Raw genomic sequence first — 25474 nt, 5'->3', positions numbered from 1 at the left:
CAACCTTGACAAGATCTCAACCAAACCACTACTAAAACTTTCTCCTTATATAAAATAATATAAGAAACCTCCCTTTTGATAATATAAACCATTCAGTTTGGTCAAATTAACGAAACGAATTGTGGCTGTGCGTAAAGAACAAATAAACAAACCTTTCCTCTTTCTCGTGTATACAGGGTCGTTCTGATATTCGTGGCTCAAATCAAGGTCGGTGTTCTTCGAGCGATTTTGAATTTAAAATGTAATTTCTATGAGGTTTTGCCACAAGGGCCACGGTTTTCGAGTTATGATTTGAGTGTTTAGGGATGACACCTTAATTAAATTAGAAATCATTGTCTAAATCAGTTTCTAAACTTTCTAAATTTAAGGGGTCATCCGTAAAATACTTCATCCAATCATAACTCGAAAACAGTGACCTGGACGGGAAAATGTCATGGAAGTTACATTTTCGACTCAAAATCGCCCGAAGAACACCCCCTAAATTTTTGCCTGACTTTTCAGAAACACCCTGTGCATATAAGATGCAATATTATTCATGAATATTTTGTACATCAAAACTTAACTAAAAACAAACACTTTAACCAGATTTTTAAAATTAGTTTAAACTAGACGCGACAATCTTTGAATCTTGGCCACATATAATTTTGAAAACGGTAAATATCCCATTTCACTATCTTAGAAAAATATGCAAAACATTTAAGTTGAAGGCTAATTATAATTAGAGATAATAATTATTTCCATTTTATAATTTAATTTTTATTTAAATGAAGATCAATCCCCTTTCCAGTTATATAGTAGCCTTTTTGAGAATTCCCCTAAATCCCCCATAGAGACCCCCGATACAGTATACATATATTCACGTGTATATACCCTCGGATTGATTCATATGGGAAATATTTGCGACTTGTCATAGCGAAAGTATGATATTAAATTGAGAGGAAAATATACGCGTGATGGGGTGGGGTATGGGTTCAGCTAGGGTGTAAAAATCTATTATTGGGTTTAAGGCGTGTGTCTGACACGCGAAATAATAACCTCCCCGTAATCTGTGGGCCAAGGATTATAGAGGACCAAGCTCGCCCGTGGATTCCCAAAATTGCAAGCGAGAAGGTTGGAAAAAAATTTTAATCCCTGAACGCCGTTGCTCGGGACTGTTTATCAAATCTAGCTACTTTCGAAAAATCGTGGGATTGGCAAATGTTTTATTAAAAGAAGAAAATTGAGCGATTTGATAATATACATATACGGTATATGAATAGATTCATTTCTACCACTAATCGACTTCAATAATATTTTTTGATTTTTTCATGATTTTTGAGCGTGAGAAAATAGAGGCTTTGAAATTTTGAGCATTGCTTAACTTCATCCGATTTGGTTACGGTTATGGATATACATTTTGTTTAATTGGGAGGATGTAAATTACAGTTTGTTTAATATATAACGCTGTATTTTGATGCGGAATTTTATTTAAATTAATTTAATATATAAACAAGGAAATTAATTTTTTTGGAGGGTTTTATCTAAACTTTCTGTTGATTTTATTGCGTCAAAAATTCAACTTAATCCTATAGTTACTTTGGAATTTTGAGCATTGTTGAAATTCATCCGAAATGAATATAGTTTTGGTTTTATTTGAGTGGGGAGGGTGTAAATTTCAGTTCAGATAATAAGTAACGCGATATTTTGGGGCGGAATTTAACGTAGATTAATCACATAAACAAAGAAATGAAATTTTCTGACGGATTTGTACCTAAAATTTCAGTTGACTTAATTGCGTCAAAAATACTTTATAATTAGTCAAACATGATTTACAAATTCTGATATTTCTTTGTTTTTTTATTAAAATGAAGTATAGCGTACGTTACTAAGGGATAGCGTAGCTTTTTATTAGTGAAAGAATATTTAGAATCGGTTTAATTAGTCAAACATGATTTACAAATACTGATATTTCTTATTAAAAACTAGTTGTTTTAATCAAAATATAATATAACCTATTTTGCTAAGGGGATAGCGTAGCTTCGTATTAGTGAATGAATATTTAGAACCGGTTCAGTTTAGTTCCAGAGATTACCCCCTACATATAAACAAATTTTACCTCTTAACAATATAAGTATAGTTTCACATTATAACTCAAAACACAAAATGATTTAAACCGAGGGAAATTACATCACTATTCCTGGATAAATTAAATTAATTAAACAAAACTTATTGATTCGAAACTTCAAATATTAATCTCCTAATTTCTCCCAACCCTCGATATCCGTATGTGTACCTTCTGGATTAGGTTTTTAACGCAATATATTCCTTTCTCCCAATGGCGGGCGGGGTTTGCTAGTCGTCTTTAACTAATTTAGGCGCGGGAATTTGATCCTGAACGCTATAGCTAATGTCAATAAGTCTGCCGCAGCATGGGCCCCAGTATCTCCATGTTTGAGCCTCTGTGTGTATTTTCATTTTAGCTTAAGGGCGGTCGGGTTAAAAGAGTGAACCCCTTCAAAAATTGGGCTTAAAGTGTATGGTGAAGCTTGTAATTATGCAAAATGATCTCGTGTTTAGTTTAAAATCTGTTGAGAGAGTAGAGAGAGATTGGGGAATTAAGGCGGAGATTTTCGCTTCTCCTTCGCCCGCGGCGGAAAAGATTTCATCCGGCGGCTTTCATCCCGTTTCTCCGTTCCCCGGGTTACAGTACGGCTCTTCATCTCTTTGCTCTAATTAAATCGTATTTAGTTGTTTGTACTATATACACTTGTATTAATTATGAATCGTAGGTTTTTATTGTATAATCATAATACACATAAGTGGAACTACAATGCAACTCTCAAAATATCGATACATCTTTGGTTATAATTAATTAACGCTTATGTAAGCATTTAATTGTTTCGGTTATGTAAGTATATGTCGTATTGTTTTGATTATGTAAGGAATTAATTGGGGGTGCAGTAAATGAGTGTTTATTTTGTTATATAACTAAATTAACAGTTGCGCGCGTATGTAAACATTGTAGTTATGTAAGTATAGTGTTTATTTATTACTATTGTTTCCCATGTGATACTCTGTTATTTATTTTCAATCTATATCAATTTTATTAATTGAAATTTAATTATTTCTGGGGTTTTATAATGAATGCATTTTGAGGTTGGAAATATTATTTTTTTGATAGTTTAAAAAATACATCGTCAGTGTTATTTGAAGTGTGGTAATCAATTTAGGGTCGTCGTGGGGTCAAATGCGGTAATTCCGATAACTGTTTGTCAGCGATTACTTAAAAGATTACGATTTATCAATTTCAGATTTTAAAGGTCGACGTTTTTCTGCAAAAAAGCCTATTTTTAGTCTAAAATTCCATTTGTTGGTTGATATTATAGGTTAATGTTACATAAGTATGACACTACTTATACTTCGTATATAATGCTAGAGACTTACAGCTCGAGCTAGTTCGAGAACGACAAGCGAGAATTGACTACACTCGGTTAGTTTTGCAGTCCATCTTTCTATTTAGTCTGTACTAAGCCTTTGACAGCCCCTCACCAGGCGTCGCTTTACCTCGAATCTATGACCTACTTCATTCACTTCATGACTAGCTCTCAGTATACCAGTGACAAACTTAATGGAACATATCTTATGAACTTATGCAGTTACCCATAATAATATCTACTTTTTTCGAAGTAATTGATTAATACAAACTATTTCGTTCAGATTGAGCTTTTCTTTCTGATTTTAACAAATGGTATTTCATTGTGAAATATGTAGCCCGTGCACATTGCGAACTAAGTTTCGGTTTAGAGGAAGCGTACATGTAACCATAAGCTATCAGCTCTTAATACAGATTGTTAATCTTAACTAGATATGGGCATATTTTAATAACGTAACAAAGCATGGAGCCCTTATACTAGAAATATATTAGGACAGCATGAGTGGTTTCTTCTTTAAAAACTTGTTATTATTTAAAATAGCAGCGGCGAAAATTTCATAAACAAATTTTTGATGGAGCGATATACTGACAACCGAACCAAATTTATCCGCAGCTCGCTTATACACTTTTCCGTTTTCCATAATATTAATATTAAAATTCATCTAAATGACCTCAATACGTCAGATAAAAAACCCCTAGCACAAACATTAGTAAATAATCCATATTTCCATACCATAACGATATTTATAAACTTAACAGATTTAAACTAGTACTTAATAATTACTAGGATCTCGCTTTTTTTTTGTGATGAATTTTTTCCAGTTTTCTAATATGAAGATAAAGACTAGCTTTTATGAAGAGTTTGTTTAGCTCTTTAAAAATGTGTACTTTGTAGGAATATCCGTTCCAGAATGAACGTGAAAAAAATATGAAGATAGAAAGTTAGTGAAGAGAGAACGAGGGGATGGACATTAATCTCTACAACTAAACTTAGTAAGTTACAGAGAGAATCGTTTGCTCTTTTTAATTATAATTTATTGGATATACAGGGTGTTTAATAAAAAAGGATGGTAATAACGAAGTACAGTGGATTGTTTGATAGATTTCGAGTTGAAAAAATTCCATGGGACAACTTAACCAAGTTGCTATTGAATTAAGTGTTTTAGATATAACCCTTTAATTTTAGTTATGAAATTGAAAGCCAACGCTAATTCTAAGATAGCTGCCACTCTTTTAGATAAGACTTCATACTTGCTTTAATGCATAAAGAGGGTTTTTAAGGGGTGATAATACGTAAAATACTTTAAATAAATTTAACTGGTTTAGGTTGGAATTCTTATTGCAAAAATGTCATGGACTCTAAATTGATTTTCCATAAATCGTGCTGTTTCTACCACCCTTTTTGCTACACCCTGTATATATTTACCAATTTTTGCAATGTTATTTAACCCCTTGTAGATCTTGAGAAGTATAAATACGGAGCAATTTCGGCAAGTAGTCGACCCCTCGCTATGAGTGAAAGATAGTTTAGAAAATGTCTGTTTTCGCATCCATCGCCAAAGATGTTTTTTGGAATGGAGCCCGAATTTACCGCATTAAGTCGGACTTTTTGGAGACAATGGAGGAATATTGGGGGAAGTTGAAATAAGCGGTAGGCGGGTGCATTGAAAAAGGACGCTTTGTCGCCTCTGGCGCGTTGAATGGATAGGACAAGAGGAATGATGGGCTCTTCGGAATGGGTTTTTCCTTTCTTCCTCTCGCCTCATCTTCTCTGGAATAATTCTTCTTCGTCTTCTTTTTCTCCCGAAACGCCTTAGCGACGGTTTTTTCGTCTCAGCCCGACACTTCTTATAACGCGTAGTCTTCTCGGGAATGAGTATTCTAATCCAATGAGGAAGACGGACGAAGTTAGGCTACTTTTCCCCCGCTGCCTGCGCAATTTAAGGGACAAAGATCGGCCTTATTATCCTCCGTTCCCAGTCGGAAATCTTGCAGATCCGTCACGGGTTTCTGCTCGACGCGGAGCGAGATGCCGCGTGCTACCTACCCCCTTTTTGCAGCGCTTTCTAGCACGCTTCTTAATTTTGGCCCGCTCTTTTACCATTTATAATATAGAAATATTTAGGCGCCATTATAGCTTTAAATAGGCGGATTAGGAAGTTTCTAATATTTAGTGGAAGGATGCCTTGTTCGAGTTAAGTTACATTCCCCGCTTTCTTTTGTCTTGATAATCTTGGTAAATAAGAAGTTTCGGGTCCATTAGGTCGAATCCCAATGGACCCACACCATTAGATACCAATAGGAAGAGTGGGTCCGGTTCGATGATACTCGGTTTTCATTTGACCTATGGGGTGTTTTTTATTTTTTTATTCGAATCATGGGCTTTTTAAAGCACTTTATGACTAGACTGAAATCTTAAGCTCACGTCAGTGAACTGAAGTCGTTATGCTCGCTTAATTAGAGTCCACGTGTCAACGACTACTTAAAAGTTTCGCGGGTTTGACTTGAAAATTTTCACTTTCGTCGGGCAGTGTCGAGATGGAACCACTTCGTTAGTGCCTTTTCTTAATCCATAGCTCACTCGATCATACCTCTACTGACGCGTGATCGAGTGAGCTACGCTTAAGCAGACGATAAATGAAAATGTTTAGGATTCTTGACGCGCCAGTATTTGTCATTTTATATTCGACTATTTCAGTATACAAGTCTCGCTTCAAAAATCACCATATACGCTCGTCTGCTCTCACGTCTGAACGGGGAAATGAAGGTATCAACGCGACCGAAGGGATCCGAATAAACGTAAGATTTTTATCTAGCGAGTGTGAATGGGCCTTAAAACTAACCCGCTTCCAAATACGAAAGCATTTATTTTGTTCAACACTCTATTTGAGTTGCAGGGATCTCGGAATGGTATTACAAGTAATTAAGAATGTAATTCGAGCTCCATTTTCATTTTGTTTTAAAATTATTTGGGTGGTGAGAGAAGTTCGGAGATAAATTGCGTATACTCTGAATAAATTTTAATGACGCTGATCACAACAATTAAGCTTTCGACACTAATGACCCTAATTGAAACCAGAGTTCCCAATGTAACCATTGCATTTATGACGATGAAACTCGCATGCCTGGGATATATAATCCATAATCTTGCCTAACCACTTAAAAATTACAGAAGTATACGCTCGTTTCTTTCGAAAGGCGTGCCAATACAAGCTCATTACTCAGTATAGTGGTTAAGATAAGACTTAGGAGACGATCCGAAGCATCTAAGCGTTCTTTGCTTGATAAAAAACGAAAGGCTGCATAGAGAAAACATTTTAATTGCGAGTTAGCCGCGACGTAAGCCAAGGAAATAAACATTTTCCTACGAGATGAAAAGAAGCAAAGCGAGACCAACTAAAATCTATAAAAAGAAATCTCCTTTCCCCATGCAGCTAACTCCGTGTCTGTCGAGTCGGGGCTGACGCTCTTGTACCACATTTTCCCATCGTCAGTTGATACTACCAGGAATGAATACAGCTAATTGGAATCATTGCGCCACCATTTGTCCCGTGTTAATTTCTATGCTTGTTTTGTGGGCCGGGCTTTAGAGCTTGCCACGCGTCTTTCTGACTGCGATTTAATTGGTTGGTAGCAACGCGAGGTCGTCCGCGCTCGCTAGGTTGAACGCGCAGCAATATAAATTGTTCGCGAGGTAAAATTCGTCATACCAAGAGTCTATAAGATATGTTCCATAAGTTCGTCAATGATTAATGAAGGGCTTAGTACAGACTAAATAGGACTATATATGGACTGCAAAATTAACCGAGTGTAGTCAATTCTCGCTTGTCATTCTCGAACTAGTTCGAGCTGCAAGTCTCTAGCATTACTAAGAATTAGTTGTGTCATACTTATGGAACACATCTTATAAACGTATGGTCATACCAAGAAGCGATATCTAGTTTATTAGGGAGAAGGTATAAATTATCTCCAGTCCAAACGTAGGTCCGGAGTTAATCCCCGCCTCTAAATTATAACCAGCATCTCATTGGTTCTTGAAAACTCACTTTCAGCGCGACGCGAATGACGAAAATTACGTATTTCCCAACTGAGGAGAGGCGAAATAGCCCCACCTCCTTTTACGTCCCTCTTGTACTTTGAAAGGGGGACTGGCACTATGGCGCGCGAATACTTAGGCATCTTATAACTTCTCCCTAATAAACTAGATATCGCTTCTTGGTCATACATAATGATTAGGCTTAGCTCTTCCCACAAAATTCGCAGTACTAGATACGTTGAGCAAATTATGATAAAAAAGTTTCCCCAAGCTTTGAGATCTAGTACCATCTCCGCCTGAAAAACATTGGAACCTCCTTTGGTTCGTGTAATGGCTGAGCATTTAATGCTACTTGGCATCCAAATCCGAGAGCGGATTTTATTAACGGAGCGAGAACTGTATATTTAGACTACCAGTTTCGGCAAAGTCTTGGAGATAATTACGAAAAAGAACAAGAAATAACTGACTGCATGCCGGGCGGGCGCAGTGCGGAGCGTTTTAGATTGGATAAAAAGAGTAAAGAAAGAAGAAAGAGAAAGGCAGATATTATTACCCTGACGCTCGTGCGAAGTCATTTACATCCCCGTTTTAAAGTGGAACGCTTACTGGGTGTTAAAGCGTCACAAGCGTGTCACAGGCTAGGCCCATGAGCGCTAAAACTAAAATACGACATCAGCTATTATAAGTACAATCATAAGTTTATAAGATATGTTCCATAAGTATGACACTAATGCTAGAGACTTACAGTTCGATCTAATTCGAGAACGACAAGCGAGAATTGGCTACACGCGGTTTTGCAGCGCTTCACCAGGCGTTGCTTTACCTCGAATCTATGACCTACGTCACTCCATGACAAGCTCCAGTTTGTAACCAGTGACAAACTTATGGAACATATCCTACGAATATCCAGGCTAGAGTGCTTTAATCTGGGAAATTCTGTTACAGGAGGGTACAAGTTTTAGAGGATGATTGTATATAAAGTAACTTTCTGTTTTTTCTTAAAATAGGAGCTCATTTAATTACCTTTTAGGAGAGTTAGTGTGTTATCTTTGTTTCAAATTCGTAGGTCTTCTTTCCTACAAGCCCTAATTGTAGGGTAAGTAAATTTGTAGGACAAGTTTTGAAGCTGAAATTTTCATTTTAAATAAGGGCTTTTTGAGTGTAGAATTGCAGGGAGCCATCGAAAACATCGCGCTGCACAAATATTTTCTTTAAATTTTGAAAATACAGCTTAATTTTGAATTATTGAATAGATGAGCGAAATAATTGGTCGAAAATTATATTATACATTTTTATTTAGGTATTTAAATAATTAGAAAAGTTAGGTGCATTTAATGACAGGATTGTTTGAAATTTTATACAATATATTTTCAAAAATATTTGGGATAAGGCTTAAGCACAGAGCTGCACAGTTGTGTGTACTAGCTGTATATACTGTATATCTAATTTAGTTTCAAGGCTATTTTTAGATATATTCCTCTAATTCTAGCTTCTCCTATATAGCTGCTGAGTATTCTCTTTCAATATCAACAATTTACGAGATGAAGATTCGAGTTGAAATTGGCTAGGAACCAAGTTAAATTAGTTTGAATAGGCCTAAATCCTTTAGTTTAACCCCTTCTTTCTCTCTCTAGTCTAGTTTCCACGAATGATTCGGCCAAAACATTCCGTAGTCTTTATTATATTTAAGTCTCAATTTATTTTAATTTTTTTTATTTATTTCTTTCTTCTTTTTCACGTGCTTGGGAAAACCAAACTTATAATGAGGTAGAGAAGAGACGATTCGCTCCGCTCTTCTCCTGGAGATGAACGTTCGCGCCAGAATTTTCTCTCAGCTGCAGCTGCAGCCTCAGCCTCAGCCTCCGAGTCGCTTGTCAAAAGCCGAGAGAAAGAGGGGGGGAATTATATAGAGTATAGGAGCAGCAAGAAGTGATATCTAGTTTACTAGGGAGAAGGTCTAAATTCGCCGCATTTCCAGCTTTATCTCCAGTCCAAACGTAGTTCCGGAGTTAATCCCCGCCTCTAAATTACAACCAGCATCTCATTGGTTTTTGAAAACTCACGTCAGCGCGACGCGAATGACGAAAATTACAATCATATTTTCCGACTGAGGAGAGGCGAAATAACCCGGCCTCCTTTTACACCCCCCCCCCTCTTGTATTTTGAAAGGGGGACTGGGACTATGGCGCGCGAATACTTAGGCATCTTATACCTTCTCCCTAGTAAACTACATATCGCTTCTTCGAGCAGAAGGATAGGGTATATAGCCGTTGCTGCTCCTTTCGCGGGTGCGCCAATTCCAATTTGGTTTGGCACTCATTCGTTAGCCAACTATTATTATTGGACGAATAACACGCCATTAGAGACACTTTTATATCCCGTTACCTTACGGAGGATGCCCGTGTCGCGACGTCTTACAATCTCTTGGCCTATAAAAAACGCATTTGGCGGCGTATTCTAAAAGCGTTTGCTTACCTTTAGGGACCGTGGGACGCGTTTAAAGGCGGGGTGAAATTCAGTGTTGGACTATAATTCAATTTTCGTGTGACAAGAGTAGGCGAGGAGTTATTAATGGTTTATACTTTAGAACATTTTTCTTTTATTTTATCCTTAGAAATAGCGGATCATTTGAGCTCTTAGACGTTTAATACCATAAGTTTATAAGATGTGTTCCATAAGTATGACACTTCCTGTGCTTCGTAATGCTAGAGACTTACTTAGAGGTAGTTTGAGAACGACGCGGTTTCGCAGTCCATCTTCCTATTTAGTGTGTACTAAGCCTTTTGCAGCGCCTCACCAGGCGTCTTCGCTTTACGAAAGTGAATCTATGACCTACGTCACTTCATGACAAGCTCCAGTTTGTAGCCAGTGACAAATTTATGGAAGAACATATCTTATGAACTTATTTCGTTATTCATTATTTAATGTGCTATAGTCTATTGGAGCCGCCATTTTCCAATATGTCACCCGATCTAAACGCGACTCTTCTTCAACAAGAACTAATTTACAAAATTTCAAACCAAATCTGTTGTAACGTAATTTGGTGAAGTTACTACAAGTTTCATCCTCTCTTTGAAATCGATGGAATTCCTAAGTCATCCTTTGGCAGGCACCTGCTTTTTTGTTTATCCAATCAGAAGTATGATAGGGCTGCGTCAATATTATGCGGAAGAGGGTTTGCCGCGGGGTTTTTAAGAAAGATACCATATACCTAAAAAGGCTGAGCAATAGCCGCTGGTAAAACTGTTGTTCCGGGCTTGCCAGGAAAGCCGACTTTACAATAATATGTAGGGAAGTTAAGAGAGAGAGGAGAGAATGGAGGAAGAGTTTTAGCACAACACTGGATTGTGGAAGAAACGAGCGGGGCTTCTTCGCTAGCTTCGCTTTTTTATGGAAGCCTTTCAAAACTTTTATCTCTTTTTCCCTCTTCACTCTTCTCTCTCTCTCTCGCTCTCCTCTTTCTGTTTTGCCTGCAAATTCGGTTTAAGTTTCCGCTTGACCAAGGCTTCGCTTTCGTTATTTGACAAACATATTGCAGCTGCTGCCGCTCACCTTTTATATACAGGGTGTTTCTGAAAGGACTGTCAGAAATTAAGGGGAGATGTTCTTTGGACGATTTCAAGTCGAAAATGTTTCGTGACATTTTGTTTTTACGGATGACCCCTTAATTAAATTAGAAATCATTGTTTTTCACTTTCTTAATTAAACTTAAGGGGTCATCCGTAAAGTACTCCGGTTATCATAATTTGAAAACGGTACCACTTAGGGAAAAATGTCAGCTCCAACTCGTCCAAAGAATACTGCCCTTTATTTGCTGTCAGATCTTTCAGAAACACTCTGTACAGTGAATTTTTTTTAAGTACAGCTTATATACAATTTGTGTGAAATAGAATGAGATACAAGTTGTGAGCTGTGAGCTTCTACGTCACGTGACTCTTTAAATCTATTCCATCCAGTAAAAACCAAATTAAAGTTTTGATGAAGTATAGCTTTAAGAAAAATTATAACCTTTAATTGGATTTGGTTTTTATTGGGTGTATTAAGACCTTAATTTAGGTGCATCATTCAAATGCCGTTTTCTGCCTAAATAGCTAGTGACCTTGTTACTGGCCAGGAAAACATTGAAGCGATCGGAATCTTTATAGCTCGGTAATGATACTTGGAGATGTGGGAAGAACTTCTACCATGTTTATCGTAAGTTCATAAGATATGTGTAACTACACGCGGTTAGTTTTGCAGGACTTCCATCTTCCTATTTAGTCTGCATTACTAAGCCTTTGACAGCGCTTCACTAGCCGTCGCTATACAAGAATCTATGTCATTTTACCTTCGTCACTTCATGACAGGCTCTCAGTAACTTATGGAACATATCTTATGAACTTGTGATTCATTTATTGAAGGCACCATGACCCAAGCGTCTTGAGCTTGCTAGAGTACACTTTCCCAATTCTACACGGTGAAAACAGCGAGTGAAAGATTCCCTGTGTCGCTTCTATCTTATTTCTTTCATTCGTTTGATGTCGTACGCTCTTCCAAGGCTCAAAACCATCTTCACTTTTTGAATGCTTGCTACGTTGGTCACTTGGACATACATCCCTAGAAAGCGTAACTGTCTTCCGTCTCTGCCATTTAATATGATCCTTTTCTCTATGGTTGTAAGGTACTTAATTATCTTGTCGGTTTCCTTATGACGTATAAATAATGGTCGAAACCTACTAGAGGGATATGTTGTAAAACCTTGGGCCTTGGCCTCTCTAAAGAGATTCATTATACTTTTAATGGAAAAGCCGACGCCTGACTCGATCCGGATGGAGAGAAAGATCCCTCCCCTTCTCTTCTATAGGAGAACGTTAAATATCCTCGGCGGTGACAGAGAGTCATTATTTCGTAACCCGTTCTCTTTATTAGGTTTTTATCCGCATGACAGCGTTAGAGCTAGCTATAGGACCGAGGGGTCGGACGTTTTTCAAAAAGTCTACGGGATTTCGAAATCCAAAATGATTTCGTCGGATTTTCTTTAATTTCAGAATTCGATAAAAATCCAACAGATTTTGTCGGATTTTGCGATTTTTTTACCCGTGATTTCGTTGGATTTTGAGGTTTTTGCGATTTTTCCGTGATTTCGACGAATTTTGGGATATTTAATTTCCTTTGATTTCGTTGGATTTTGGGGTTTTCTCCGTGATTTCCTCGGATTTTGGGATATTTCCCTTGATTTCGTTGGATTTTGGGGTTTTCTCCGTGATTTCCTCGGATTTTGGGATATTTCCCTTGATTTCGTTGGATTTTGAGGTTTTTCCGTGATTTCCTCGTATTTTGAAATTTTACCCGTGATATTGTCGGATTTTATGATTTCTTTTGATTTTGGATTTCGTGAATTTTGTAATGGATTTCGAGATTTCTTTACTAATTTTGTGATTGCGCTTCTGATTTTGTGACTTCTTTGTTTATTACTGATTTCTTCACTTCTTTTATGATTTCTTTACTGATTTTGTGATTTCTTTACTGATTTTGGGATTTCGTTACTGATTTCGGATTTTTTTATGGGATTTCGGATTTCTCAAGTTGGATTTAGCGGGATTTCATGAATAACCGACCCCTCTATAGCTAGGACACTCCATATTTCTTATTTTAAGCGCGTCGGAAGATCTTTCTTTTCTTATTTTTCTAAGGGATAAGGTCTTGGTATTCATTTTCTTCTTCGAACTTCTTATAGTGGCGACCGGCGGCGCTCGACTTGCGCAAACATTTAAAACGGCCGCGACTAAATTTATCGAGCCTCCGTTCATTTTCCCGACCGACGATTTGTCACGCAAAATATCAAGTTTTACTTCTCTCCAATTAGGTTTTTGAATTTCTTTTAGTTCTCAAGAAGAACCCGCGCATATATATGTCCTCTTTACACGTTACAAGAAGTTATTTAGTTTTGGGGGTTTTGAACTATATGAATAAGTTGACGCGATATTTTCAAAGTGTTTCAAATGTGACTTAAACAAAACCCTGACTGATGTGATACTCAAAGTTCTGCCCAAACCCGTTTACCCAGAAGGTTGAAATTTTCCAAGGATGTTACTCGAGTCTTAAGTAGTAGACATGCATCAGGGATAAATTTAATTTTAGAAGTAGGAATGGAGAACAGAGTAATATCTGGGCGCGCGTCCACGGGACGGAGGTATGAAAGAAGAGGCGGGTCATAGCGACAGAGGTAAAAAGGAATTACGTATTTTTCGCCGTCCCCGTCAGCAACGTCATCAAAACGTAGTTTAAGTGAGCCAATAAGATAATTTAAACCTTTCGTTACGCGTTGAAGGGAAGGGCTCTTTACTGGGCTATGAGTCGGACTGAAGTAAATACCAACTGTTCTCCATTCCTACTTCTAAAATTAAATCTATCCCTGCATCCCCAGTAAGTGGTTTGGTTTAGTTCTCCACAAAGATTGGAACTAAGGCAAACCCCATGCTTTCCATTAAGTCTATTGAGAAAATTGTAACTTTATGAATAACCCCTAAATAAGGATCTTTTTATTGAATTTCAAAGTTGTAAACAAAGGTTACTTTCTAAAAAAACAACATCGTGCACATTATGGGTGATCTTAAAGACTATTTAGTGTTTACATAGACAGTTAATTAACTCTTCCTGATTTCCAGTCAATTAAAACTTATCTCTTAGGCAAGGCCAGGTAAGCTTAGCTGGTATAGCCTATATAATAATTTGTTGGTGTATCTTTATTTGGATACCAAAATAACACCTAAATTTTAATCGCAAAGACACTAGATATCGTTAAAAGTTAAGTTGAAGTGATCTTTCCAAAATGTTATTCTTTCATCTTTCAGCGTCGCTTTTCATTTTTGTTGCCAATATAAATACGTCGTATTGAAAGAATATTTACGGGTTCAAAATGTCGACAGAAGTCTGGAACCGTTTCTTCGATACGATAAAATTACTCGAATAAGATAATTATCGTAAAAGTATCGAATATCGATTTTTTTATTTCTTGAAACATCGTCGAAATAAAAAATGCCATAAAACTAAAGACAACTTTGGATACAAATTACCCTATTTATTCCTACGCTACACCAACTATTTTTAAGGAATCGATATAATTGACCTTTTGAAGTTACGCGACCTTAAAATTAAATTAAAATTATATTTTTGCTCTTGAAGGCTACAGTCGTTGTCTGAAAGATAAATTATTTGATTACAGAATAATTTTAATGACGAAAAAAAAAGAAGAAAGTTTTATCTCTAAATGGGAGGAGTTTAATTTAAGTCTTGATGGTACCGTTGAAAATGTGTATATTTAAGGATAACATTCAGTTTTTTATCTTTATCATTTACCCGGTCGTAAATTTCGAGTTATATCAGGGTGTCAAAAAGAGGATGGTTACGTTTTTTTTAGGTCTATTCATTGTAAAAGAGAGGTCGGACACTTGTAATGTGAATGATTTTAAATTTATATCATGATCATATTGGCTGCAAAGGCACCTGGCGTTGTATGTCAACCCGTTGGGACGTTTTTATAAGTTTTCTGGCCCGCCATTTTTAAATATGGTGGCGAATCAAATCCAAAAGCCATAAGGCCCGTCTATAGGATACAGGTAAGTAGTGTACTAAAGATTAGTGAAATCGGTTAAAACGCGCAATCAACGTTATTCTGTAAAGAAGGCTTTGATATTTCGGGCCGCCATTTTTTAAGATGGCGGTGGATTTGAAAAATCTTTCTTAATGCGTGCCTACTACTTAAGAGTAACTTTTCTGCAAATTTTCATCTTTCAAGGAAAAGCGATTTTATTATCAGTCTGAGCTTTTACTTATTACAAATAAAATGGCTAGTGCTCATTCCCTCGGTTGTATTACATCTCATATTGAATTTACAGTTAGAAATCTTGAGCTACACTAATGGTTTATTACGTGTTACGTCATTGAATATTTCATTTGAAACGATTTCTTTATTTCTTGATATTATACCGGGTGGGAAAAAATTGGCGCGAATTTACACTCGTGTTCTGGTATATATCTTCTTGCACGCGACCTTTTAACCTTTCAACTATAACGCTGATGGTATTGGTTATAACATATTTGTACAAGAAATAGAGGCGGAGGGAGAACATTTTTTTAACCGCTTAACAGTACCGGGAGTCATACTTCGTTTAATATCAAAAGTGTAAAGAAATAAGGATAAAAAATTATTCCTCTTAACGAGATTCGGAACTAGAAGGTGCCCCAGTCTAACGCAATAGAAAATATTGGACTGGAATAGAGGGTCCTGCCTTTGTAAAAAATGTATTCGGATCTCCTTTCATTTACAGTTTTTCTATGTGATTGGGTTCTTCCTATTTTTTCCTATATTTTAGGTCCTTCCTATTGTTTGCCTATATTTTTAGGTCCTTCTTATTTTTTCCTATATTTTTATACTCAAAATTGAAAACCAAAAACACGATATGCTCGTCAATTTAACCATCCTGAATGAAGGCGATGAAAGAATACCTTAAAAAACACAGCCTTCCAGAGTCGACTTATATTTGTTCTTTGCTTGTTAGTTTTAATTCACAACTAAATTAACTGTAATTGAATTCGGGAGCGTGTATCTATTGATTGACGCCTGCCACTTTAAGTCAGAGCCACAAAGATTCAACTTTCGTCATGAATTAGTGTCCACAAGGCGGATTATATAGTTAGCTGAATGGAGCAGTTTCCCCATGGAGTCGTCACTTGACACCATGATATGGACGTATGTATGTTACTATCTATTCGGCATTTTATTTACTGTTTTCTCTGATTGGTTGACATTTAGTATAGCATAAGTTTATAAGATATGTTCCATCCATAAGTATGACACTTCCTATACTTCTTAATGCTAGAGACTTACAGCTCAAGCTAGTTCGAGAACGACAAGCGAGAATTGACAGTACACTCGGTTAGTTTTGCAGGACTTCCATCTTCCTATTTGGTCTATACCAAGCCATTGACAGCGCCCCAGTCACCAGGCGTCGCTTTACTAAGGTGAATCTGTGACCTAAGTCACTTCATGACAAGCTCCAGTTTGTAACCAGTGACAAACTTATGGTGAACATATCCTATGAACTTATGGTATAGACCCTTTTAAAAATTCGGGGTTAGTTAAAATAGTCTGGCGTTTGACCATCTTGTTAACTTAAGACGGATCCATAACCATTTTTTTTTTGTTTCCTCCGGCTTTCGTATTTTCCCTCCTCTAGTTTAGTTTTAGTTTGTTTTTATACGATGAAGAAAAAGTTTTGTTGATAAAAAAAATATATTTTTGGTCACACATGGTAATTGTCAGTTTTCGTGATGGTGTGTAGCTATATAGCCTTCCTACATTTCATCCCCTTTCTGCTTTAATAATTCTTATTGTAGAGAAATTTTTATATATAAAATAATAGGAGCGGGGAAGAGGTTCTTGAAAGACAGATTATAAACGCTCTTTGACAATCATCTTACATCTGTTATTTCTTGTAACAGACAAGAAGGGAAAGCTCGATTAAATCTCGTGTCATTCATTTCTCTCGCGCTCCAACACTGCATGCAGGGTCCACATTTTTGATTGCGTTTATGCATGTAGTAGGAGTTGTTGTTTTAATTTCTTTAGAGAGTGACTTTAGTTGGAAGCCAAGCAACAGCAGAAGTGAGATGAGACTAGAAGTACTGAGCTAACCAAATTCTTCACTCGGCGAAAGTGAATATTCTTGATAACACACCGACGGTTGGACCTCTAGTAGCGGTTTCTGAATTTTCCCTCTAAAACGTGAGACGCTCGCGGTGGTAGACGGCCGAACTAGATTCAAGGAGCCGCGTCCGTGTTCCGCGGCTTTAGGTTGAGGGGAAGGGGGTAGGAAATGTTTTAGGAACTCGACCAATTTTTTTCTCTGTAGTGTAGGCGCGATGGAAGCGGAATAAAATCCTCAAATTTGTTCACTAGTGCCAGGTTCTACTACCAATGCTAGAGCCCTTCACTTCTAGTCTCATCTCACTTCTGGTAAAATGAATAGAATGCGGTGGTGTAATTGTTTTAGCCATTTTTAATTTTACACGTAATTTTAATTACGGTAAAATTTAAGAAACGGCACCAAAACCCCTGTCCCTGTCCCTGTCCCTGTGCCGGACGCGTCCGCGAAACGAACGCTTACGATAAGAGAGGGAAACCGGTCGCGTCCGCGAAACGTACGCTTACGATGAGAGAGAGAGATCGCTAGCGTACGCGGTGGCGATACGAAGCTCCGCGTAGAGAGAGAACTGCCTGCCTGGTATATTAGTGAGAGGGGGAAGAGGGAGAGGGGGCATCCCGCTCGGAGAGAGAGGAAAGAAAGGTAGTTTAAATCTCGCGGGCTTTTTTGAGTGAAGGGAAACAAGATGATAATTTTCGTGCACTACTGCACTTTGTGCGCGTGATACATCAGAGATTATGCTGGATGGTTAGGTTAGGTTTCGTAAAATAGAGGGGACGCTTTACGGTCATAGTGATTTCTGGTTTAGGGGATCCAGGATTTTGTTTAAATACATTATTTGATTCGTATGGTTTTTAAAAATTATACTTTAGTGGGGTGCACAATTTAGTTTCATTAATATTATTTGAAATGTGACGTTATTAGAAATTAAAGGGATACACGATTGTGTTTCAGAAATGTTTTTAGTTGTACGATTTATTGGAAATCAACTATACGGGGGGTCACGTGAGCCGTGTATTAGTGAGAGGGGGAAGAGGGAGAGGGGGCATCCCGCTCGGAGAGAGAGGAAAGAAAGGTAGTTTAAATCTCGCGGGCTTTTCTGAGTGAAGGGAAACAAGATGATAATTTTCGTGCACTACTGCACTTTGTGCGCGTGATACATCAGAGACTATGCTGGATGGTTAGGTTAGGTTTCGTAAAATAGAGGGGACGCTTTACGGTCATAGTGATTTCTGGTTTAGGGGATCCAGCGATTTATTGGAAATCAACTATACGGGGGGTCACGTGAGCCGTGTATTAGTGAGAGGGGGAAGAGGGAGAGGGGGCATCCCGCTCGGAGAGAGAGGAAAGAAAGGTAGTTTAAATCTCGCGGGCTTTTTTGAGTGAAGGGAAACAAGATGATAATTTTCGTGCACTACTGCACTTTGTGCGCGTGATACATCAGAGATTATGCTGGATGGTTAGGTTAGGTTTCGTAAAATAGAGGGGACGCTTTACGGTCATAGTGATTTCTGGTTTAGGGGATCCAGGATTTTGTTTAAATACATTATTTGATTCGTATGGTTTTTAAAAATTATACTTTAGTGGGGTGCACAATTTAGTTTCATTAATATTATTTGAAATGTGACGTTATTAGAAATTAAAGGGATACACGATTGTGTTTCAGAAATGTTTTTAGTTGTCAACTATACGGGGGGTCACGTGAGCCTTGTAAAATTACTATTAAGGCCCAGCCCTTGGGCCATCTTGTTATAATAACTTTTCGTCTTGTAAAATTTCCCACGTGTACAGTACTTGGTAGCGAAAGAAAATCATGGCGGAGATGAAGTTAATACTAAGGAACAATGGGATTTTTATTTTCATTAATTTGCGTTGTCAAAACGTTTCCCTCATCAGTTTTCTCGGGGATAGGTTTAATTTTAGAAGTAGGGATGGAATGGAGAACGGTTAGTATTTACTTCAGTCCGACTCATGGCCCAGTATAGAGCCCCTCCCTCCAACACGTAACGAAAAGTTTAAATTATCTTATTGGCTCACTTAAACTACGTTTTGATAACGTTGCTGACGGGGACGGCGAAAAATACGTAGTTCCTTTTTACCTCTGTCGCTATGACCCTCCTCTTCGTTCATACCCCTCCGGAGCTCTTGGGCTCTGTTGACTGACGTCACTAAAGGGACAAGATTTTACCTCCCTCCATATCTACATGCGTAAGCTTTCCAAGTGCTCCCATGGAGAAAGAGGTAAGATGGAGCGGAGATGATGATGATGATGATGGGCAATGAAACTCTCCCAGTGTACCTTGCGCACGCCCCTACCCTTCGGTAAGTGCTGCCGCGTAGCGCCGTTGTACTTGTATGAGAACTAGCTTCTTTTCTTAAGACACAGAGAGCATCCTTGGTGTTTCCGTACCGTACGACCTACCGAAACGCTGAGCATGCTGGGAGGACTTCGTTCCGTAGATGGAGGTTTCTACTCCATGCCTCTCTCTCCTTCAAGCTAAGACTTAGCAAGAGAAATAATAAAGCTTGTACAGTCGCTTTCGCTCGCCAGTGTCGGCCCCTGGTAGTTTGTCTTCCAACTAATTCCTCGATTTAATAGATCTTAATAAAATAAACATTTTCTTCGCGAGATTCCCACGCAGCACATGTGCCAAATTAAACGCTTTCTAGCGATATAAACTTCTTCAAAAAGAAAAAAAAATTAATAATAATATCAAAGAAATAACGTTAATTTTTTAACCAAAAGACATTAGACTTAACAGAAGCGAGCTCTTGGAAAAATCTTGAATGTTTTTTATTATACGTAGCAGCAGAAACATAAGCAAATGGGCGCGTTATAAAAAGCAATATTTATCCAAAAGAAATGTCTTGTGATGTTTTGCCGCGCACCCCGTAAGATATCATTAAATTTAGGCCGAAAGAAAAAGTTATTACTTTTTTGCCTGTTTTTATAAACAGAACCCTAAAAACTATTTTGACGCGTGTTTAAGCCTAATATCCGGTTTACATTTTTTAATACACGACCCCGATCTGCCTGCGTATATAAACTTTTGCGTCAAAGGGGCCAAAACAAGCCAAAGTCCCTTGATAAGTTAGACAACTCTACAAGTGTAGTATTAAAGATTGTCATCCCCTTGATTCCCAATGACGTAGTCTATGAACAGTGCGATAGGCTGGCTTCTGAAGCACTTTCTCTATACTTCGGACAGTTCCCGAAAATTGAGCAAATTGTGGATAAGCTGCATGAAAAGTGAGGGATTTTCAATATAAAAATTTCCTCCAAACCCTGGATATTAGCAATTTTCGCAACTCTGATTTTATAATTAAGAGTTACAAGGAAATCCTTTGAATATGCGATAACCCTCTCTTTCCAAATTAAACCACTAAACACTTCGAAGCTCTTTTAAACAAGTCTCTAAACTCGAATGTTTCTAGAACGAACCTTTTAGACTAGAACGAACCTTTTAGACTAGAACGAACCCTAACCCCGATACAGAGATGACATTTTGCGTCTACGATATTGCGGCAAAGTATTGCAAAAGCAACGCGTATGTTTTCAGTTTTTGGCGTTGAGAAAACAGAAAAATATATTTGAAAAACACAATATTTTTCCAGTTTTATTTATAACTCGCTCGTTTCCTTGATATATTTTGGTTGCTGCGTGGATGGGAGCAAACGCGTCGTCGAGCTGCTAGCTTTTCACCACCGACTCTCTATAATAAATATAGAAAAAACGTTTTCATAATATAAAAGGGAATGTTTTCCTCCAAAGCAGCAAGCAGTCTTTCCTCTTTCTATGATCCCTCATCCGGAGCAAAAATATTGGGAATACCGACGCGAAAAAAGGAAGAGGAGGATTGTGGAAGAGGCTTGAGCTTTTGATCTTGGTCTCTTAGAAAATGCCCCTATTGTCACCCCAGTTTTTCTTATATTGGCATCAAAGGTATGCGATGGTACTGGCCATAAAATGTCTTTGAACGACCACCACTACCACCCTAGCTCTTGGCGCTTCTTCTGTTCTATCAGGTTCGCGCGCGCCTATCTCCAGAATGATGAGAAATTTTTATATCTTGGATAAACTATATACTCGGCCCGGCATAAACACGTAACCCAGGATTTTGGTATTTTTCCAGCCCACTTCATCTGTTTTTCTGGCTCCCAATAAAAACTAGGAGTGATACACCTATAGGGTACAGTTCCGATTGGAAATTTTGCCAATATTATGTTCAATCCGAAGTTACATCGAAATCTCGAAGGCGTTTAATATTATGAGTCGATATTTATTTAATTGGGGATTCATTAAAGTTGACGTAGTGTTAAAAGAACTTCAATTTTACAGTGTTTTCCCGCGAAGCACTGGTCGAATCATAAGTTCATAACGTATGTTCCATAAGTTTGTCACTGGTTACAAACTGGAGCTTGTCATGAAGTGACGTAGGTGTCATGGATTCTTGTAAAGCGACGCCTGGTGAGTTGGCGCTGTCAAAGTCTTAGTACAGACTAAATAGGAAGATGGACTGCAAAACAGAGCGTAGTCAATACTCGCTTGTCATTCTCGAACTATAGCTCTCACTAAGTGTCTAACATTACGAAGTATAGGTAGTGTCATACTTATAGAACATATTTTATAAACGTATGGTCGATTCCGTTAGGGGATGGTTAGGGGTACTAGGCGTCCAGTAGGGGTAGTTCCCAGTGCTTCGCTGAGAACCCTAACGCGTAGTGCCCATATCGGAGACTTAATTGCAGTGTATCTTCTTTAATATTGTAGATAGAAACATGGTTCCACTTGATAACATTCATTATTTTATACGCTCTTATAAAAATTCTAGCCCAGAGTATCGCTTTAAGGACTGCGTAGCAAAACTCGTTTTTGGTATATAGGCCTAATAACCCTTGAACCTTGTTTCTCGTGGCCATCCAAGTCTGTCCAGTTTTTCTTCCATAATTTTTAAATTAAGGTTTAAACGCAACAATATAAAAAATGTTTTTAACCCTTTCGCAATGAAGCTTTACGGTTGAGCAAACTTACCAGGGGCAATAAATAAAACCAATCTTTGTATTAAAAATATTTGTCCACCTTATTATATCCAGATGTTAGATATAATGTGACCAAATTTATTTTATCTAAACCTTGGCACCTATAATCTTGTGTATTTTAGCATTTACAACACGTTGTAAAAATTGAGCCTATACATTAGAAATGAATACTTATAATCGTTAAACTATGGCGTTTCTAAGCTTTTAATAATAATCTTTGGAAGAGAAACATTATTTTCAATTTTTCTCCATGCATGAGAGCAGCACCGGAGCAGTACGCTGATAAGAGAAAATTAATCTAAATTGGGGGGTCAATAATCATAAAATACGGTAAAAATAATAAATGCGTTTATCAAACGCGGCGTTATTCTTTTGAGGTTTAGGATCCGAACAATCGCGGTAATTCTTCAAGAATCAAAAGCGGAAAACTATAACTTGGAGTTTGGAGTTTTATACTGAATAATTATTTAAGGTTTAACGCCTTATAACTTCAATGGATGTCAGCTGCTATTTCTGTTAATCCCTCGTTTAGGGATGATGGATTCAAAGTCTTATCACTTAGATAATAAATCAAACTTAAAACGACAAATAATTTCACTTTCTCCAATAACATATGTTATTGTTTTCTACTTAAACAGGGCTACCACCAGGTCCCTAAAAGTTCCTATTTTCCTGCAAGGTCCTCGAAGGAATGGTTCAGGTAACATAACATTATACCATTAAAAGAACGGCCTTTTTCTAAATATAAAAGAAAACATATTAAAAAAGAAATAAATGATCTCTCATTACAAAATAATTAGCATTTAATTAGTCTTAAAAACTATCAAGGTCTACTGCGCCACCCGCCATTATTTTAGTGGCGTCTGCTAAACCGAACCTCTTACCTGTGAATTCTCAGTCTGTGAGAATTCAACCAATGCCGTTAGGATAGGTTCAATTTAGCAGACGCCTCTAAGCCAATGGCGGATGGGGCAGTAGTCCTCGTTTTTTAAGGCTAATAAATGCTAATTATTTTGTAATAAGAGATCATTTATTTTTTTAATATTTTTCATTTTATATTTAGAAAAAGGCCGTTCTTTTAAGGTATAATGTTACGTTACCTGAACGTTTTCTTTAATCTACCCTAAAATCGGTATTTCGTCCTTAAATCGCCCCTTTTTCCAAAAACTTAGGAAATAAACTTTTTAATTAGTAGTTAGTCAAGTGGAGGTTATCTAGAATAACTGTTTCCTTAAAGAAGTAACGAAAACTCGTCAACCTAAACAACAATATCTGTAAAAAGTCCTAAATAACTAGCTATTTTGTTGAAAATCGAAAACAAAAGGGCGATATAATGTTTTTAACTTCACTTAGTGATTAAAAACGCGTTTATTTAAGACATAATGCCACTTTGTTTCACCAGTGGTCCCTTTTTGGTCCCTATTTTACCCCTTTTTTATTATGAATGTCCCTTTTCCCTATTTATTATAGAGATTTTGGTGATAGCCCTGTATGTACAGTAAAATAATTTGAAATTAGATATATTTCGCTGTGAATAACATTTATTCTATATTTTTGGCCTATTTCCTACAAAACCATATAGTGGAAAAGCTAAATTCCTGATTTCGGACTACTATAGCGCAGCCAGGAATTTTTCTAAATAAATATCAACCTATTATCTAGCCCCTGACGTATAAATTCCATCTATGCGTGGTTTTGAAAAATATGACACGTCAGTATATTATGGAAATAACTGGAAGCTTTAAACCATCGCGAATTAATCGGGGGAGATTTTGGTGCCACCACGGGCCAAGCCAAATTCAATAAACCCCATGGAATTAACGTTCATAGGTGTGTGTGTGTGTGGAAAAGTATGCCTGTACAGGGTGTTTCTGATAAGTCTGCCATAAATTAAACGGTATGTTCATTGGGGTCAAACTGAGTGGAAAGTTTCGAAGAACATGGTGGGGTCTACAACCTTTAGTTGCGGAGATATGGATGGGCTCCCAAACTATTTGATTGGCCCTAAAACAACGAAATAGTAATAAGACATGTGGATTAATTAGTTTTACCTTCATTTTTTAAGATATGTTCCATAAGTATGACACTTCCTATACTTCGTAATGCTAGAGACTTACAGCTCGAGCTAGTTCGAGAACGACAAGCTAGAATTGACTACACGCGGTTTTGAAGAGTTCATCTTCCTATTTAATCTATACTAAGACTTTGAGAGCGCCTCACCAGGCATCGATTTACGAGAATCTATGACCCATACGTCACTTCATGACAATCTTTCAGTAACAAGTGACAAACTTATCTAACATATCTTATGAACTTATGATTATACTGTACCACTTTTCTACCCATTTAATAGTATAATTGTTATGCCATACTCTGCATGTTTGACTATATTTGCTTGTTTTTGGGGCCAATCAATGTTTGGCAGCCCATACCTCCGTATAATTAAATATTGTAGACCCCATGCTGGTTCTTTGAGACTTTCCATTTAGTTTGACCCCAATGAACATGTCACCCTTTAATTTAAGTCAGACTTATCAGAAACACCCTGTACAGCGGTTTATTTTTATTTCACCGGGCAACTAAAAACCCCTATTCTCTCTCATCATTATTCCACCATCTCCGCAATAAGTCTGAAACGATGAAACCACCTCGCATCACCGGGGCAGTTCATGGCAACCCTGGTTGAACTACGAACGTACGCTGGAGCTATTTTCCGTCATTAGATAGGGGGGGGGGTGCCAATAACGCAGCACTTTTCAACTCCTCTGATGTATAAAGCGATGAATTTATTCTCCCCTCTGCATGCATCCTTCTGAATTCGGGGGAAGACCAAGAGCAGAGAGTGATCATGCACCTCACCTCTCTTGCATCTCCTCTCGAATGATCCACTCCGGTTTGGGTCTATTGTCCCCGTCGTATTCTTTACTCACTATTACCAAAACTGAGAAATGTCCTCCCCCATTTAGCGTATAATACCCGGGTATACAAAGAAATATACTATACTACAATTGTCTATTAAATTTGGGGTGAAATGGACGGAGGTTTTGAGCAGTCTGCGTTCGGCCTGTATATCGTTTCAAGGCAAGTGTTCCATGCTTTAGGAAGTAAGACCGTGCTTTATATATGGTTCTGCTTTCAAAGGTTTTATGAAATGTTTTAAGTTTTAATTTTATTTACGCCAGGGATAGATTTAATTTTAGAAGTAGGAATTGAGAACAGAGTAATCTGGGCGCGCGTCAAACTACCGGACGGTCCGGACCCCCTTTCCCCTGGACGGAGGGGTATGAAAAAGAGGCGGGT

General features: G+C 37.6%; 1 long non-coding RNA gene across 1 annotated transcript in view; it reads left to right on the top strand.

Moving 5' to 3' along the window:
- The window catches only part of LOC149610313 (uncharacterized), a 40162-nt gene that overhangs the window by 11336 nt on the left and 3352 nt on the right, over positions 1 to 25474 (top strand). Inside the window, exons 3-4 of the long non-coding RNA XR_016376518.1 lie at positions 4308 to 4405; positions 6111 to 6211. This is a non-coding gene — a long non-coding RNA (uncharacterized LOC149610313). The remainder of the gene's footprint in view (positions 1 to 4307; positions 4406 to 6110; positions 6212 to 25474) is intronic.

The sequence above is a fragment of the Phalangium opilio genome, unplaced genomic scaffold (assembly GCF_054372755.1).
Source record: "Phalangium opilio isolate 3A_F unplaced genomic scaffold, DU_Popi_V2 ptg000329l_1, whole genome shotgun sequence".
In the NCBI taxonomy this organism is placed as follows: domain Eukaryota; kingdom Metazoa; phylum Arthropoda; class Arachnida; order Opiliones; family Phalangiidae; genus Phalangium; species Phalangium opilio.
The sequence above is the reverse complement of the archived record's forward strand: the minus strand, read 5'-3'. Positions and strand labels throughout refer to the sequence as shown.